The sequence below is a fragment of the Loxodonta africana genome, chromosome 1 (assembly GCF_030014295.1).
Source record: "Loxodonta africana isolate mLoxAfr1 chromosome 1, mLoxAfr1.hap2, whole genome shotgun sequence".
Classification (NCBI taxonomy): Eukaryota; Metazoa; Chordata; class Mammalia; order Proboscidea; family Elephantidae; genus Loxodonta; species Loxodonta africana.
In genome coordinates, this window is record NC_087342.1 from 90,682,818 (window position 1) to 90,698,644 (window position 15,827).

Consider the following 15,827-nt stretch of genomic DNA (forward strand, 5'->3'; position numbering starts at 1 on the left):
CTCCAACTCTTTGCACATGTAATTATAATGCTTTACTTTCTCTTCTCGAGCTGCCTTTTGAAATCTTCTGTTCAGTTCTTTTACTTCATCAATTCTTCCTTTTCCTTTAGCTGCTCAACATTCGAGAGCAAGTTTCAGAGTCTCCTCTGACATCCACCTTGGCCTTTTCTTTCTTTCCTGTCTTTTCAATGACCTCTTCCTTTCTTTCTGTATGATGTCCTTGATGTCATTCCACAACTCGTCTGGTCGTTGGTCACTAATGTTCAGTTCATCAAATCTATTCTTGAGATGGTCTCTAAATTCAGGTGGAATATACTCGAGGTCATATTTTGGCTCTCAAGTTTCAGCTTGAACTTGCATATGAGCAATTGATGATCTGTTCCACAGTCAGCCCCTGGCCTTGTTCTGACTGATAATATTGAGCTTTTCCATCATCTCTTTCCACAGATGTAGTCAATTTGATTTCCGCATGTTCCATCTGGCGAGGTCCATGTGTATAGAGAAAGAAGGTATTTGCAATGAAGAAGTTGTTGGTCTTGCAAAATTCTATCATTCGATCTCCAGCATTGTTTCTATCACCCAGGCCATATTTTCCAACTACTGATTCTTCTTCTTTGTTTCCAACTTTCGCATTCCAGGCTTTCCTTTAGCAGCTGCTAACTCAGGAGCTGTAGCGGTTAAGAGGTATGTCTGCTAGCCAAAAGTTCGGCAGTTTGAATCCACCAGGCACTCCTTGGAAACTCTAAGGAGCAGTGCCACTCTGTCCTATAGGGTCACTATGTGTTGGAATCGACTCAATGACAACGGTTTTTTTTTTTTAACTTAGGAGCTGAGGGCTAGGGGAAAAGACTGAGTGGCAGGTTGAGGCCAGTGAGGACCCCTGAGCAGGATCTGTGGAGCAGGGACTGGCACAGGTGTGTATTTGTTTCTCCAAGATAAGAGAGTCTTACACTTTTGAGAGAAAGAACTGTGTTTTTGACCCACTGCTAGGGTGAAAGAACAAGGAGTTGGGGACCTTTCTTCGCCAAGCGCATCCCATTCTTTAAAGGCTCTTGGCCTTACTGTCACAGGACAGAACGCTGTATTTTTTCTACCCCTGTATTCCTTCCTTTAGTACTGAGGCTCTGATACTTCCTAGCATTGCTTAGATGGTGAGGGCAGGAGCACGTGACAAGGTTCAGAGGTTGCTAGGAGGAGATTATTCTGAGTTTGTGTGGCTACAAACCCAGCGCCAACACCAGATGGTGCCAACAGAACATAATAGCACGTGAAGCTGAGATTTCAGTCTCGGTGGTCAGGCCTGAGTCCACTGGTTCTGTTGGGGAAGAATAGCATCTATAGCCAGATGGCGTGGACTCAAGTCCCTGCTCTGCTCTTGCTGGCAATTTCCCTCTTGGTGCCTCAGTTTTCCCACCTGTGAAATGGGGAGGAAATTAGGGCACTTACCTCTAGAGCAGGTTTCTCAGCCTTGGCACTATTGACATTTTAGGCCGGATAGTTCCTTGTCATGGGTGGGGGGGTGTTCTGCACATTGCGGGACGTTTAGCAGCATCCCTGGCCTCTACCCACTATATAGCAGTAGGGTTCTCCAGTTGTCACAAGCAAAAATGTCCCCAAACATTTCGAATGTCCCTGGGGTTGAAATTACACCTGATTAAGAACGGCACCAAGAGGCTCACTGGGTTGGGTATTGCTGGGAGTCTAAAGGCAGTACTGAGTCAGACATTTTTATACCCTGAAGCTTGAAAGCATCTTTTGCTTTGGTCAAAATAAGGGTCCCCCCCCCATATATTTTGTCTTTAGATACTCTATCTTTTAAATACTGGTGGAGAAGTTTTTGAGAGTTACGGTGAACTACGGCTGCTAACCAAAAGGTCGGCAGTTCAAATCCACCAGCTGCTCCTAAGTTAACTTTTGAGTTTTTTCATTCCTTCTTAGGTATATTCTGAAATGTATGAAATTCAGTTCTTATAATTAGTGTAATTTGAATTGGACGATGCATGCTATTACCCCTAGTGGAGTTCTGATTCCTTTAAGGCAGGGAATGTGTGTTCTCTATTCTGCTATCTGGATGATCTAATTCAATTTCTTTACTTTAATTCTCTGAGCATATTGCTCCTCATCTATGAAATGTGAATATGAATAATACTATACTTGCATTGTCTTTGTTCCTGGGTGGCTTATTGCTTCATTCAATAAATATTTATTGTGCACCCTCTACATGTCCAGTACATGGCATTATACTGTTTCAGGGATCAGATCAAATCAAATGAGAAATTATTTCAAAACTTTGTAAACTTTCTATATGTACTCTATGCCTAAGAAGATTCACTGAGACAGTGAAAAATGAAGGAAAGCTGACAGCGTCCTGGAATTCTACAGACAGGAAATGGACTAATGGAATGACTTGGTGGCAAACATCTAATGTCCTCCAGGAAAAGGAACTTTTCCTGAGAAAAGTTCAGAGACAGGCAGAACTGTTGGAGGGCCCTGTGAGCAGGGTTGAGATTGTATCTCATTGTACTTTTGAGAGCTCTGGATGCATAGTGGTTAATGAGAGCTCTGGTCACATAGTGGTTAAGAGCTATAGCTGCTAACCAAAAGATCAGCAGTTCAAATCCACCAGTCGCTCTTTGGAGACCCTGTGGGGCAGCTCTACTCTGTTTTACATGGTTCCTTGAGTCAGAAACGACTCGGCAGCACCTAAAAACAAAAGTAGTTAATGACAGAGAGTATCTTTTCATGTGTTTGTTGGACCCTTAAATGCCCTCCTTGGTGAAGTGTCTGCTTTGTGACTTTTGCCCATTTTCTAAATGAGTTATTTGTCTTTTTGCTGTTGAGTTGTAGAGTTTTACATGTATTTTGGAAATTAGATCCTTATTGGATATGTTGTTCCCAAAGATTTTTTTCTCCAGTTTGTAGGTTGTGTTTTTATTCTTTCGATAAAATCTTTCAATGAGAGTAATTTTTGTGAGGTCCTAGTTAACCATTTTCTCTTCTGTTGTTTGTGTATTTGCAGTTGTGTTTGGTAATCTATCTTTAAAAAAAAATTAGGTTCCATAGTTTTCACTCTATGAACTTTATAATTCTAGCTTTAACATTTAGATGTTTGGTCCATTTGAGTTAGTTTTTGTGTATGATGTGAGGTATGGGTCCTGTTTCATTCTCCTGCTTGCGGAAATCCACTATTGCCAGTCCCGTTTGTTAAAGAGACTGTTTCTTCGCCCTTGAATGGACTTTGATCCCTTGTAGAAAATCAGTCATCCATACGCACTCTCTTTTTAGTTAACGAATCAGACTCTGCTTTTGCTGCTTACAACCAAATAATCCAACCAATTACTTTATGAAGTGCACAACCGTGTGGAGGAAGTGGATTGTGATATACATAGAGGTATTTGGACCATTTTTGTTTTTAAAAAATAAAAAAAGATTGGCTATTGGAGAAAAACACGTTTCTTCCTACTCGGTAAAAATTTTAATGTCAAATGGAACTTGTAGGATTGTGAAGGGGCTTTCCAAATAAAAGAATAAGAAATGAGCATATGTGACCCTTATGAACTTCACAGCATGTGAGTGAGAGCAAACACATGATTTGTCTGTCATTGTTTTTAATTGCCATCAAGTCAGCTCCAACTCATGGAAATCTTATGTATAATAGAATGAAATGTTGCCCAGTCCTGTGCCATCCTCAGGACTGTTGGTATGTTTGAATGCATTTTTGCAACTATTGTGTCAACCCATCCCATTGAGGGTTTCCTATGTTTTCACTCACCCTTTCCCAAATATGTCCTTTTCTAGCCATTGGTCTTTCCTGATGACACACCTGAAGTAAGCTAGATGAAGTTTTATCATCTTTGCTTCTAAGTAGTATTCTGCTTAAATTTCTTCTAAGACTAATTTGTTCATTCTTCTTGCAGTCCAGGGTATATTCAGTATTCTTCTTTGTCTTCCTTTTTCCTTGTCCAGCTTTCACATGCATATGAGGTGATTGAAAAGATCATGGCTTGGGTCAGGTACACCTTAAACATCAAACTGATATCTTTGCCTTTTAAAACTTTAAAGAGATCTTTTGCAGCAGATTTGCCCAATGCAATATGTCACTTGATTTCTTGACTGCCGCTTCTGTGGTTGTTAACTGTTGATCCAAGTAGGATGAAATCCTTGGCAACTTCAATTTCCTCTCCATTTATCATGATGTTGTTTATCGGTCCAGTTGTGAGGATTTCCATTTTCTTTATGTTCAGGTGTAATCCATACTGAAGGTCTTTGACCTTTATCAGTAAGTATTTAAAGTCATCTTCGTTTTCAGCAAACATGTTTGTGTCATCTGCTTGTCACAGGTTCTTAATGAGTCTTCAATTTTGGTACCTCATTCTTCTTCTTCTTATTTTTTTTTCATTCTCCTTCTTATAGTCTGGCTTGTCATATTATTTGTGAAGGGGCTTTCCTTTAATTGAATAATTAAGATGAAAGGATAAAATCTTGCCTCATACCTTTTCCAATTTTGAACCACACAGTATCCCCTTGTTCTGTTTGAACAACTGCTTCTTTTTTTGTGTGTGTTTTATAGATTTTATTGCTATTCTTGAGATTATATTTAAAGAGCAATCTTTGATGTATATATTAATTTTGATTCGTAGAAGCTGGTCTAAGATATGACTTGTGAAAATCAGACCAGAGTCACTGAATTTATTCTTCTTGGTTTTTCTCGTTTTCCTCTTTGTTTAGTTACTGGCCATTTGTATAGTCACTTTGTTAGGCAACTTTCTTACCACAGTTACTAGCGTGGATTCTGCTCTTCAAACTCCCATATACTTCTTTCTTCAAAATTTATCACTTCTTGAAGTTTGTTTCACCTTGGTCATGGTGCCTAAGATGCTGGTAGACCTAAAGTTCCCAAGAAAAATCATCTCTTTGTAGGCTGTGGTATCCAGATGTATTTCTTCTTCTTTGGCAGCTCTGAATGTTTCCTCCTCTCTATGATGGCTTACAATCACTTGTGGCTACCTGTTACCCTCTCCATTACGCAGTCATAATGAACAAGACCTTGTGCTTGTGGATGTCCACAAGCTCTTGGATGTCTGGTGTTCTGATCTCTATGCTATAGACACCTGGGATTCTTTCTGTGAACCAAATGCCGTAGACTACTTTTTTTGTGCTGACCTCCCACAATTGAAACTAATCCCTGAGGACACAACCATGTATGAAATGCAAGCACTGGTCTCCACATTACTATTTATGTTTCCCTTCTCCCTCATTTTGGTTTTCTACACCTGCATTATGATAACCATCCTGAGAATGCTTTCTAGTAGTCGCCACCAGAAGACACCCTCCGCTTGTTCACCTCACCTCATTGTAGTGTCCCTCTTCTATGGAACTGCTAATCTGACCTACCTATGGCCTGAATCCAACCAGTCATCTGGGAACAAGAAGCTAGTGTCATTGTCCTACTCTGCCATGACCCCTAAGCTAAACCCTATCATCTACAACCTGAGGAACAATGACGTCAAGGGGGCAGTCAAGGGGACATTCACTTGGAGAGTCTTGCAGAAGTTAGATATGCTTTGAGTCCCCGTATGTAGAGTGTTTACAAAAAAATAGGGGCAACCAAACTCACTAAAGCTTAGGGTGAGGGAGTAGAAGATCTGTTCTTATTTCATCCGTGTAACTTACAGTAATGGGTATAGATCAGTGTATCAGCCACGGTTCTAGCAAAAAACAGATGTTGCTGTCAAATTGAGATGATTGAGAAAGATTTTAGAAGGAGATATTTACAAATTGTGGTCAGGATTAGGGAATTACCACATAGTTATACAAGAGAAATTCCATGCCTCTTTGCCCAAAGTGGCAAGATGGAGTATTAACTGGAACCTAGGGAATTTTACAGGTTAAAAAAAAAAAAAAAGCCAATCAACAGGATCTGTGTCTTTTAGTAGAGGAAGGCATCTTCACAAGCCTTATTCTGCTCTGACCCTGTCAAATCTACTGCCGGTACCTATTCTTGACCAAATGAAGTATGAGACAGAGGGAAGAATGCCTGTTGATGTAGTACATAAAGGACAGCCATCTGGAGCACAGAATAGGATAAAAAAGGGTAAAGGATAGAAACTGAAATACCAACTATAAACCACTACATATTCTGTAGTGAATTTGCTACAAAGATGAATCATGTAATATGTTTTTTCTTTTTTAAAAAAATTTTTATTGTACTTTAAGTGAAAGTTTACAAATCAAGTCAGTCCCTCATACAAAACGTTATATACACCTTGGTATATACTCCTAATTGCTCTTCCCCTAATGAAACAGCACACTCCTTCCCTCCACTCTCTATTTTCATGTCCATTCGGCCCTGAACAACTGCTTCTTGCTCCATCTACAGGTTCCACACGAGCACAAATAAGTGTTCTGGAATTCCCATTGTTTTAATATTATCCATAATTTGTTGTGGCCCACACAGTTGAATGCCCTTGCATAGTAGATAAAACACAGGTTAACATCTTTCTGATATTCTCTGCTTTAGGCCAAGATCCATCAGACATTAGCAATAATATCTCATTCCACATTCTCTTCTGAATCTGGCTTGAAATTCTGACAACTGCCTGTGTAAGTATGGTCACAGTTGTTTTTGAATTATCATCAGCAAAATTTTACTAGCATGCGATATTAATGATACTGATTTGCCTAGTAACATAAAATTATATTTAAAAAGACATGAAATAAGAAAAGCAGGTTAGATCAGGCCATGACTTTTTTTTTTGAAAGAAATTGAGAGAAGGAAACAGATTCCTTTTAGCAGTAGACTAATTCCCTCAGGCTGTGAGCTGTCACGAACTAGTAGAATCTGAGGGAAGCATTCCTAGTTACCACCTTTATACTTGTCTCTAGATTTATGCTTTGATACAAAGCCCAGAACTTGAAGGTTGAGATCATCTAGTCCAGAGTGTAAATCTGAAACAACATCCCTTTTAAGTGGGTGTGTGGTCTGTGTGTGGTTGATGTAGACCTCATCACATTTCATTTTGGGTATTTCACATAGGAAGCTCTTAATCATGGTTATCTATAGCCGTTTCCTCTTTCATCTACCTAGACATGACTCATAAGCCCACATAGAATAAGCCTAATAGCTCAAAATTCTCTCCTAATTTCTTCTTATAATAGAAGACGTGTATCCTGCCTTTTGTCCCCCTCACAGAATCCGTATAATCTCATCACCCTGATTGTTCTCCTTTGTCTACTCTCCGGGTCACAAACGCGTAGTCGGGCATCATGTGTCTGTCCTGTTATAGAATGCATCATCTGGGGTTCTTTGCCCTGTGGTTTCCAGTTGGGTTTGACAAGAGGAAACACAGCATATGGATCATTGTATGGAAGGAGAAAGAATTCAAGGCGTTCCCTACCACCACTTCCTCCCTTTTCCTCCAGCGCTGTTCTACTGTAATGGCTTCATTCCTCTACCTACAGTGCATGCTGGGCAGTGCTTCTCCAAAGGGTGTAGCTTTGCTGGATTCTTGAAACTCCCTTTTGCTGTCTCTTCAGACTAGAGATGGTAATAGCATCCAGCTGTTCCTAGTTCTAGGAAGCTTGACCATCCATTGCTGTTACCTGCTTACCCCTCTGAAAGTACTTCAGTAATTAAATGCTTTTCAGTGACCACTTTGATTGTGCCATCTGTTCTCTGCCAGGACTCTACCTTATATGGAGTCCTAATAGGTAATTTACTCATGTTGCAGAATTGACACATTGCTTCTCTATGCTCATGCCAACATTTGGTTTACTATATTACATGGGAATTGGGAAGTGTACTGGTAACAGAGATGGAAGAAAGGCAAAGGCAGCAATAGGCTGGCAATTAATGTGTGAAGTTCAGAGGGACCCCCATGTGTAGAGGCTTCCCTGGGTGTCTTGGGGAGATCAATGAAAAGGATGACAAACTCGCTGTCAGAGGGAGAGCACAGCCAGAGCAGAATGATTACTGTTGTCTCCCAAAATAACAGAGATGAATTCCAAAAGGAAGGAATATAACCTAGAAGCAAAAAGCAAACATGTCCAGAGGTGGGGGCAGGATTGAGGCATGCCATTCTCTGCTCTTGATCTCCAGTGTTTGGAGATTGGTGCAGCTTGTGGGATGTCTGAGGCCCTATGACCTGGTGCGACAGTGGTCTCCCTAGAGAACAAGTACAAAGTACAGCACAAGAAGGAATGCAGACAAGTATCCAAGAGTGGCTGGGTGAAAGCTGAAGCTTTCTTGAGCACAGAGTGAGGACACACACTATTCCACCACCTTCTCTCCTCCACCTGCCCTTCTCATCCCCACCTGCTACTTACCTGAAGCAAATATGCACAATCTAAAAGATATTCTAATCTCATCTTTTTTTTCTAATTTATAATCTTTCACTCATCATATTAACCATTTATCGCATCCTCAATGAAAGGGTATGAGAAAAATTAGTAAAACAATGAGTTCCTCTTTAGGGCAAGTAAATGATAAGGCTGGACTGGGAGTAAGACATTTTAGCCCTTTCATCCCCAGGAAAGGAGGGTTGCTACCCTGGCCTAGGGTATTGGATACTATGTGGAAGGGCTTCTGAGCACCTGGGGTGATAGACCCTCCTCCTTACATCTCCTTACATCTTCCTTCGTGTTATATAGCAGAAGACAGACCTCATCACAGAGAAGCTCAAGGAAGAGAAGTCAGGGTCCAGAGAGAAATGAAGTAGAAGTGAGAACCACTGAAGTCTTGTTAGTCCCACACAGAGCAGCTCTCTCATCCTGTGAGAGAAAATGTTAATGACCAGATTCAGATGCTCTGGGCGTTTTGAAGTTAAAAGGTTCACCTTTGACTTGATAAGATCCTCTATAGCATAAGGCTGTTCCCCACTGCCTCAGTTCTTGTCATATTTCAGAAGCCATGAGCAACACATCCATGTCTAGGGCCCAGTCACTGCCTGGGGAATGACAATAAAGGACCCGAGCAGAGCCTAGGAGAAGATGATACTTAAGGCAGGACGGTGAGATGCACGAAGTGAAAGACATTGGCACCCATCATCTCTATTTCAGGGTTATACAGATGGCCCATCCACCCAGTCTCCCCTTCCATACTAGGACATGCAGAGTACACCCCTCAAGTAGTTCTCATGCCATGTTGGGTCAATGAGTTTCTTGAATAACCGATTAATATTTGTACCCAGTTGAGATTCAGGAGGCTTAGCCCCAGAAACCAGAGCAGTGTCAGGAAAAAATGGAAGAAAAGAACAGTACCGGGTCCACGCATTTACTCTCCTGGAAGTCAGTTTGCAGCTTTCTGTTCGGAGTGAGTGGGCACCCGGTGTCCCTAACCAGAATGTTGCCTCTCTGCTGTTCTCATCAGTAACTGGGGCTTAACTTCTTTCTTCCTGCCAGTGTGCACAACTGGGAGGCTGTATCAACATATACCTGTTACCCATTAACCCATCGCTATCGATTTGATTCCAAGTCACAGTGACCTTATAAGACAGAGTAGAACTGCCCCATAGAGTCTCCAAGAAGCACCCTGTGGATTCAAACTGCTGACCTTTTGGTTAGCAGCCATAGCTCTTAACCACTACACCACCAGGGTTTCCATATACATATTAATTACACTTCATTAATCCTTTACGAGTACTTTGTTTAATGACATATTCTTTCTTGTCAGGAAAGAGAATAGCAGAAGGGTGACATTTTCCATACAGGTAATTTAGGTGACATGAGAACCAGTTCCTGGTGCCCTGGGTGGTGTATTAGCAGCACTCAGGCAACTTTCCAATTCTGCTGTTTAGGATCCTCATGGAGGTTCAGGGGAACCATGGAGCCCAGAGGTGTTAACAAGTGTGAGGGTCCCTGGTGAAAGACAGTGTACCCTGGATAATGGTGCTCAGGGTAGGTGATGACAGTGACTGAGCAGGCCTCCAGCCTCTGGTTTCGGCCTTCAGTCTGCATTTTCTCAGGCTTCCTGGCTACCAAGCTCCTGGATCCCAGCAATCCCCTCTGTTACCCTTAACTTCTCACGGCTGGGTGCAAAGGCTGCTAGACCAGGAGCGATCTGTCTGCTAGTCTGTCTGTCTGCCAAGTTCTGTCCAGGATTTTTGGCCTGTGTGGGTCACCATCTCTGGGCACAGAGTAACAATGGGAAGGAATAGGGCAAATCATCCCTGTGCAGTAGGACTCCTACAGGTCGGACAAAGGAAGGCCAATCCCAGCGCCTTCCATACCTGAGAACTTCCTCTTGCGCATCACAGCCCCAAGGATCAGAGCGGCAAGGAGAACTCGTGATTCCCACAGTGATTGGGGTGAGCTGGGAAGCTGGTTCTAAGAAGAGGATGGAAGCGGTCCTGAGCCCTCAGGCCAAAGCCTGACCCTGCCACGGGCACCCAGAACAGCTCCAGTTATGCCAGTTCTGCTAAGAGGTTTCCACTCCTACATCCCCCTCTTTAGCCCACTTAAGTGTAAGGGGCCTAGGAAGCCCCTCGTACGGCACAAAGCACGTGTATCTCTGCTCCTCTCCAGAGGGCACCACCATGGCTGCCCAACTCTGGATGGTCCCTTGCCCTGCAGGCCTGGTCTGCACAAGCTCTGTGTCTTGGGTCTGGTCCACCCCATCCTGCTGCCGGGTAATGGTGATCTCTGCCATGTAGAAGCCCAGGGCCCAACACCTCAGGGTAATGTTCCCATCAGGGCCTGGGTGATGGGTCACATATGCTGATGGCTGATCTGAAGAAGGTCAGACATCTCCGTAACATTTAAACACATAGAGGAGACATATGGTTTTTGCAGGGTAAGGAAAATAAGCCAGCAACCCAGACAGCAACCTGCTATCTAGGGGTTAGCAATTGTCAGACTTAAAATTTGGGTTCTAGGATAGTCTTTCTTGTTAACTATTAATTCTCTCCTTTTTCAAATGTGCCTCATCTGCTGTTATTTTTCAGATTTGCAATTTCTGTTTGGTTTCTTTTCTAGCTCTCTCTCAGGTTTTTTAACTTCCAGTTCTCTGATCAGGTTTTCAAGAATGTCATTTCTTTGAACAAAAACACAAAGGAGCTTCACAATCAGGGAAGTGTTTCTGGGACGACTTCAATCACTGTTATCTCTGCTGTTTCTGCTTCATGGTGTCTTATCTCCTCAAAGTGAACACGGGTATCTTTGTGTACTCCATCTTTTTACAAACAATAATAATAACAAAAAAGTTAGAATTAATTTTAGCCTAAGATGATGATTCTTTTTTATCTCCAGAAATTTTCTGTACATACGTGTCTGTTACACCTGATAGGTTTCCGATTCAGGACTGCTTCATTCCAAACTGGAAGGTGGAATCCAAATCAAATCACCAAGAGGAAACGTGCACTATGATAAGATTTTGTGGGAGTTGTTTACAGCAGGTCAAAACTACCTGTGGAAGCAGCATTTTTGAGTCCCTGCTTAAAGTGGAGTGGTTCACCAGAGTCCCTACCTTCATGTCCTCTGGCATCCACCTCTGTTTCCACTCAGCACCAGAAGGCAGCCAAGAGCTTCTTATATCTGCACGTTCAGCAAATGCCTTCAGGGAAGAAGGGGCCCTAGTGCCCTAGATTCCTGAGCTCACCTTCCTGGGCTGTGTTCTCACCTGGGGCCATCTCCAAGCTGGAGAAGTTCCCTCCTGCCTTCCCAAGGGCACTGAGCCTCAGGGCTCCCTGTCACAACCTCTTACATCATGCCTGTCTCTTGGGGCACTTCACTGTGAGGCATGCAGAGTTGAGGAGAGGGATGAGAAACCCCTGGGAGGATGGGGATGGGTGGTGGAGAGAGAAACCAAAATGAAATGAGGACTCTGGAGACAACCCCCCCACCTGTCTTTTTCCCCACTTGCTTTGGCCACCCCACCCCCCCAGTCAAGGGGTTGAGGCCCTTCTTAAGGGCTTGCTCAGCACCCACGAGGCCAGACCTTTGGCTCCTCCCTCCCCAGCATCAGTTTATCCTGATTCTTTACTCACCTGCCAGATCTCAGTCAAGGTCAGGACCCACTAGACCAGCAGGAGGAGAGCTCCAGGAAGCATGATCTGGCTTCTCTTGGAGTCTGGAAATGATTCTGGACTATTATTCTGTTTTATTGAGACAATTCCCCCACTATCTCTGATTGGCAAACCCAATGGAAACCAGAGAGGGTATGGTGTCACTCGTTCTGGGCAGGATAACAAAAGCAAGTAATGAGAGGTGGGCACTAGGAAAGGAATGTGCTACAGAGTTCTCAGGAGAGACCTAGCCTCACAGTTGGTCCCTTGGCTGAGTTTGTCTTGCCCACCCTGCCATCTGTGTCACAGCTGGAGATGTTTATATCCAAGTGGAGAGTTTCTGATATTCCTTGATCCTTTAACCAAGAAACAGTTGTTGTCCCCCTCTCCCCGTGAGTCCTGGGCCCTGCTTTCAGAGTGAACCGCTATGCTCATTTTTTCTCCTTCTCTTCCTAGAATCTCTCTTCCTGAGCTAGACTTGCAGGTCCCAGCTCTCCTATTCTGGAATAGTGCAATGGTTATGAACATGGGGTATGAGGCCAAATGCCTGGATGCTCCACCACTACTTGTGGTGTGACTTTTGGTGGGTAACTGAACCTCTCATTCCTTTTCCAGTGTGTGTCAAAGAGAAGAAAGGCAGTGACCCCCCATAGAAATATTGTGAAGATGAAGTTTCAGTAGCTTCAGGGTAACTCTGCTTCAGGCTGTAAACCTGACCGAGGAGATTCCAGGAAGTGTATCCAGCTGAATCAAGAGCTGAAGGAGCAATGACTGCCACAGAGGATCCCTGTCTGGGCTGGTGACTTAGAATTGTTTGACACCTGTGTCTCCAGTGTTGTCCCTCAGAGTCAGTCAGATGGGCAAACTCTCATTCAATACTCTCATTCCTTCAGTGGATTATAAAACCCTTCTACAATCTGATGAGAGCCTTCCCAATGCCTGCCTCCAGCTAAAGTACCTGCAATCCCATAAAATTTTGCATGCAGCTTTTAGGGAGTTTGGGGAACCCTGGAGGCCAAGGATTTATGGTGTCTGTCCACACTTTCTTTCAGAGTGAAAAAGAAATTCATGGAAACAGCATCTCTTCAAGTGTCTCCTGCCTGTCCCCTCCCCTCTCAATGTCAAACGTATTTCCTGCTATTGATCATAATACAGTTTTAAATCCCCACTCTGTCCCTTCTGAGGTTGGGCTCCAGCACTTACCCACAGGGAACCAATGGAAGAAAGAATGCATTCATTTGAGAAGAGGAAAAGGAGGAGTTAAAGGTGTCTTTTCCCTGTGGTTGTCACTGTGGAATAGTGGTTAAGAGCTATGACTGCTAACTAAAAGGTTGGCAGTTGGAACCCACCAGCACTCCTTGGAAGCCCTATGGGGCAGTTCTACTCTGTCCTTTACGGTTGCTATGAGTTGGAATACATGGCAAGGTTTTTAAAAGTTTTTATTGGAACTTTGATTGAAATTATAAGGGGTATTTCTTGATTCTTCAGGATATGCAATGCCCTTCTGGGTCTTAGGTTATCTTGGTGCTTGTTTTTTAAACTCTGAGCTGTGGAAATTTTAAATATACATTAAAGTAGAGAGAAAAATACAGTGAATCTCCATGCACTCTTCACTCAGCTGTCAATCTTGGTTTATCTATATTCTCAACCATAAGCCCAGCTGAATTATGTAGATGTAAATCTGAGACAGTACATTATTATTTTTTAAACAATTTTTATTGTGCTTTAAGTGAAAGTTAACAAATCAAGTCAGTCTCCAACACAAAAACCCTATATACCTTGCTACACACTCCCAATTACTCTCCCTGTAATGAGACAGCCCTCTCTGTCCCTCCACTCTCTCCTTTTGTGTCCATTTCACCAGCTTCTAACCCCCTCCACCCTCTCATCTCCCCTCCAGGCAGGGGATGCCAACATAGTCTCAAGTGTCCACCTGATCCAAGAAGCTCACTGCTCACCAGCATCCCTCTCCAACCCATTGTCCAGTCCAATTCATGTCTGAAGAGTTGGCTTCAGGAATGGTTCTTGTCCTGGGGCAACAGAAGGTCTGGGGCCCATGACCACCGGGATCCTTCTAGTCTCAGTCAGACCATTAAGTCTGGCCTTATGAGTATTTGGGGTCTGCATTCCCACTGCTCTCCTCCTCCCTCAGGGATTCTCTCTTGTGTTCCCTGTCAGGGCTGTCTTCGGTTGTAGCCGGGCACCATCTAGTTCTTATGGTCTCAGGATGATGTAATCTCTGGTTCATGTGGCCCTTTCTGTGAGACATTATGTTGTTTTACCTGTTGGTAATTTTTTTAAAAAAGATGCCAGCATTTAGCTTCTTTGAGAGGAAGAGCAAGAGAGACAGGAGAATGATGAAAACGACAAAACATATTTTCAAATACAACTAAAATATATGTTTGTGAGAATTCTGTGTGTATATATGGAAAACCCGATGGCGTAGTGGTTAGGAGCTACAGCTGCTAAGCAAAAGGTCAGCAGTTTGAGTCTACCATGTCCTCCTTGAAAACTCTATGGGGCAGTTCAACTCTGTTCTACAGGGTTGCTATGAGTCAGAATTGACTGGATGGCAACTGGTTTGGTTTCTTTTGGTTTATGTATACATTCCATATAAATATACCTACTAACATTGCAAAGAATGGGAATTGCAGAACACTTAATTGTGCTCAAGAGGAGGGGATACTGATTGGCTTAAAGTCAGGGAAGGTGTGTATCAGGGTTGTATTCTTTCACCATACCTATTCAATTTGTATCCCGAACAAATAATAAGAGAAGCCGGACTATATGAAGAAGAACAGGGCATCAGGATTGGAGGAAGACTCATTAACAACCTGTGTGATGCAGATGACACAACCTTCCTTGATGAAAGTGAAGAGGACTTGAAGACTTACTGATGATGATCAAAGACCACAGCCTTCAGTATGGATTGCACCTCAAAATAAAGAAAACAAAATTCCTCACAACTGGACCAATGAGCAACATCATGATAAACAGAGAAAAGGTTGAGGTTGTCAAGGATTTCATTTTACTTCAATCCAGAATCAACAGCCATGGAAGCAGCAGTCAAGAAATCAAAAGATGGATTGCATTGGGTAAATCTGCTGCAAACGACCTCTTTAAAGTGTTGAAGAGCAAAGATGTCACCTTGAAGACTAAGGTGCACCTGACCCAAGCCATGGTATTTTCAATTGCATCATATGTACATGAAAGCTGGACAGTGAATAAGGAAGACTGAAGAAGAATTGACACCTTTAAATTGTGGTGTTGGAGAAGAATACTGAATATATCATGGACTGTCAAAAGAACGAAAAAATCTGTCTTAAAAGAAGTACAGGAGGCAGCGCCAAGATGGCTGACTAGGTAGAAGCTACCTCGGATCCCTCTTGCAACAAAGACTTGGAAAAACAAGTAAATCGATCACATACATGACAATCTATGAACCCTGACCATCAAACACAGATCTAAAGAGTTGGCCTGAGTGACAGAGACTCAGCCAGCTCAAGCAGGCTGCACACTGACTCCGCTAACGAGAGAACGAGCAACCACAGGGAAGGAGCGACTGTTTTCGGAGCCTGGAGCCAGCGTCGCAGTCAGAAAACCTTGACGCTGGGCTTTGGACTGGGCACAGGGGATCACGGCATCCTGAGATGGCACAAACATGGGACGCAGCCCTAGTCCCCAGAAGTGACCTCGGGGGAAGCCCAGGCAGTGCACGCAGGCAGCGCAGTGATGCGGCTGACAGGAGGAGAAGTCAACGGGAGGCAGTGACTGATTTTGGAGCCTGGAGTGCAGTGTCCCAGCCAGGAAACCTTGGCGATAGGCTTT

The 15,827-nt window shown here is 43.2% G+C and overlaps 1 pseudogene; it reads left to right on the forward strand.

Annotated features, from left to right (window-relative positions):
- The first annotated feature begins 3,757 nt into the window (after positions 1–3,757).
- LOC111748861 (olfactory receptor 10A7-like) lies at positions 3,758–5,568 on the forward strand (annotated as a pseudogene).
- Positions 5,569–15,827: the final 10,259 nt, after the last annotated feature.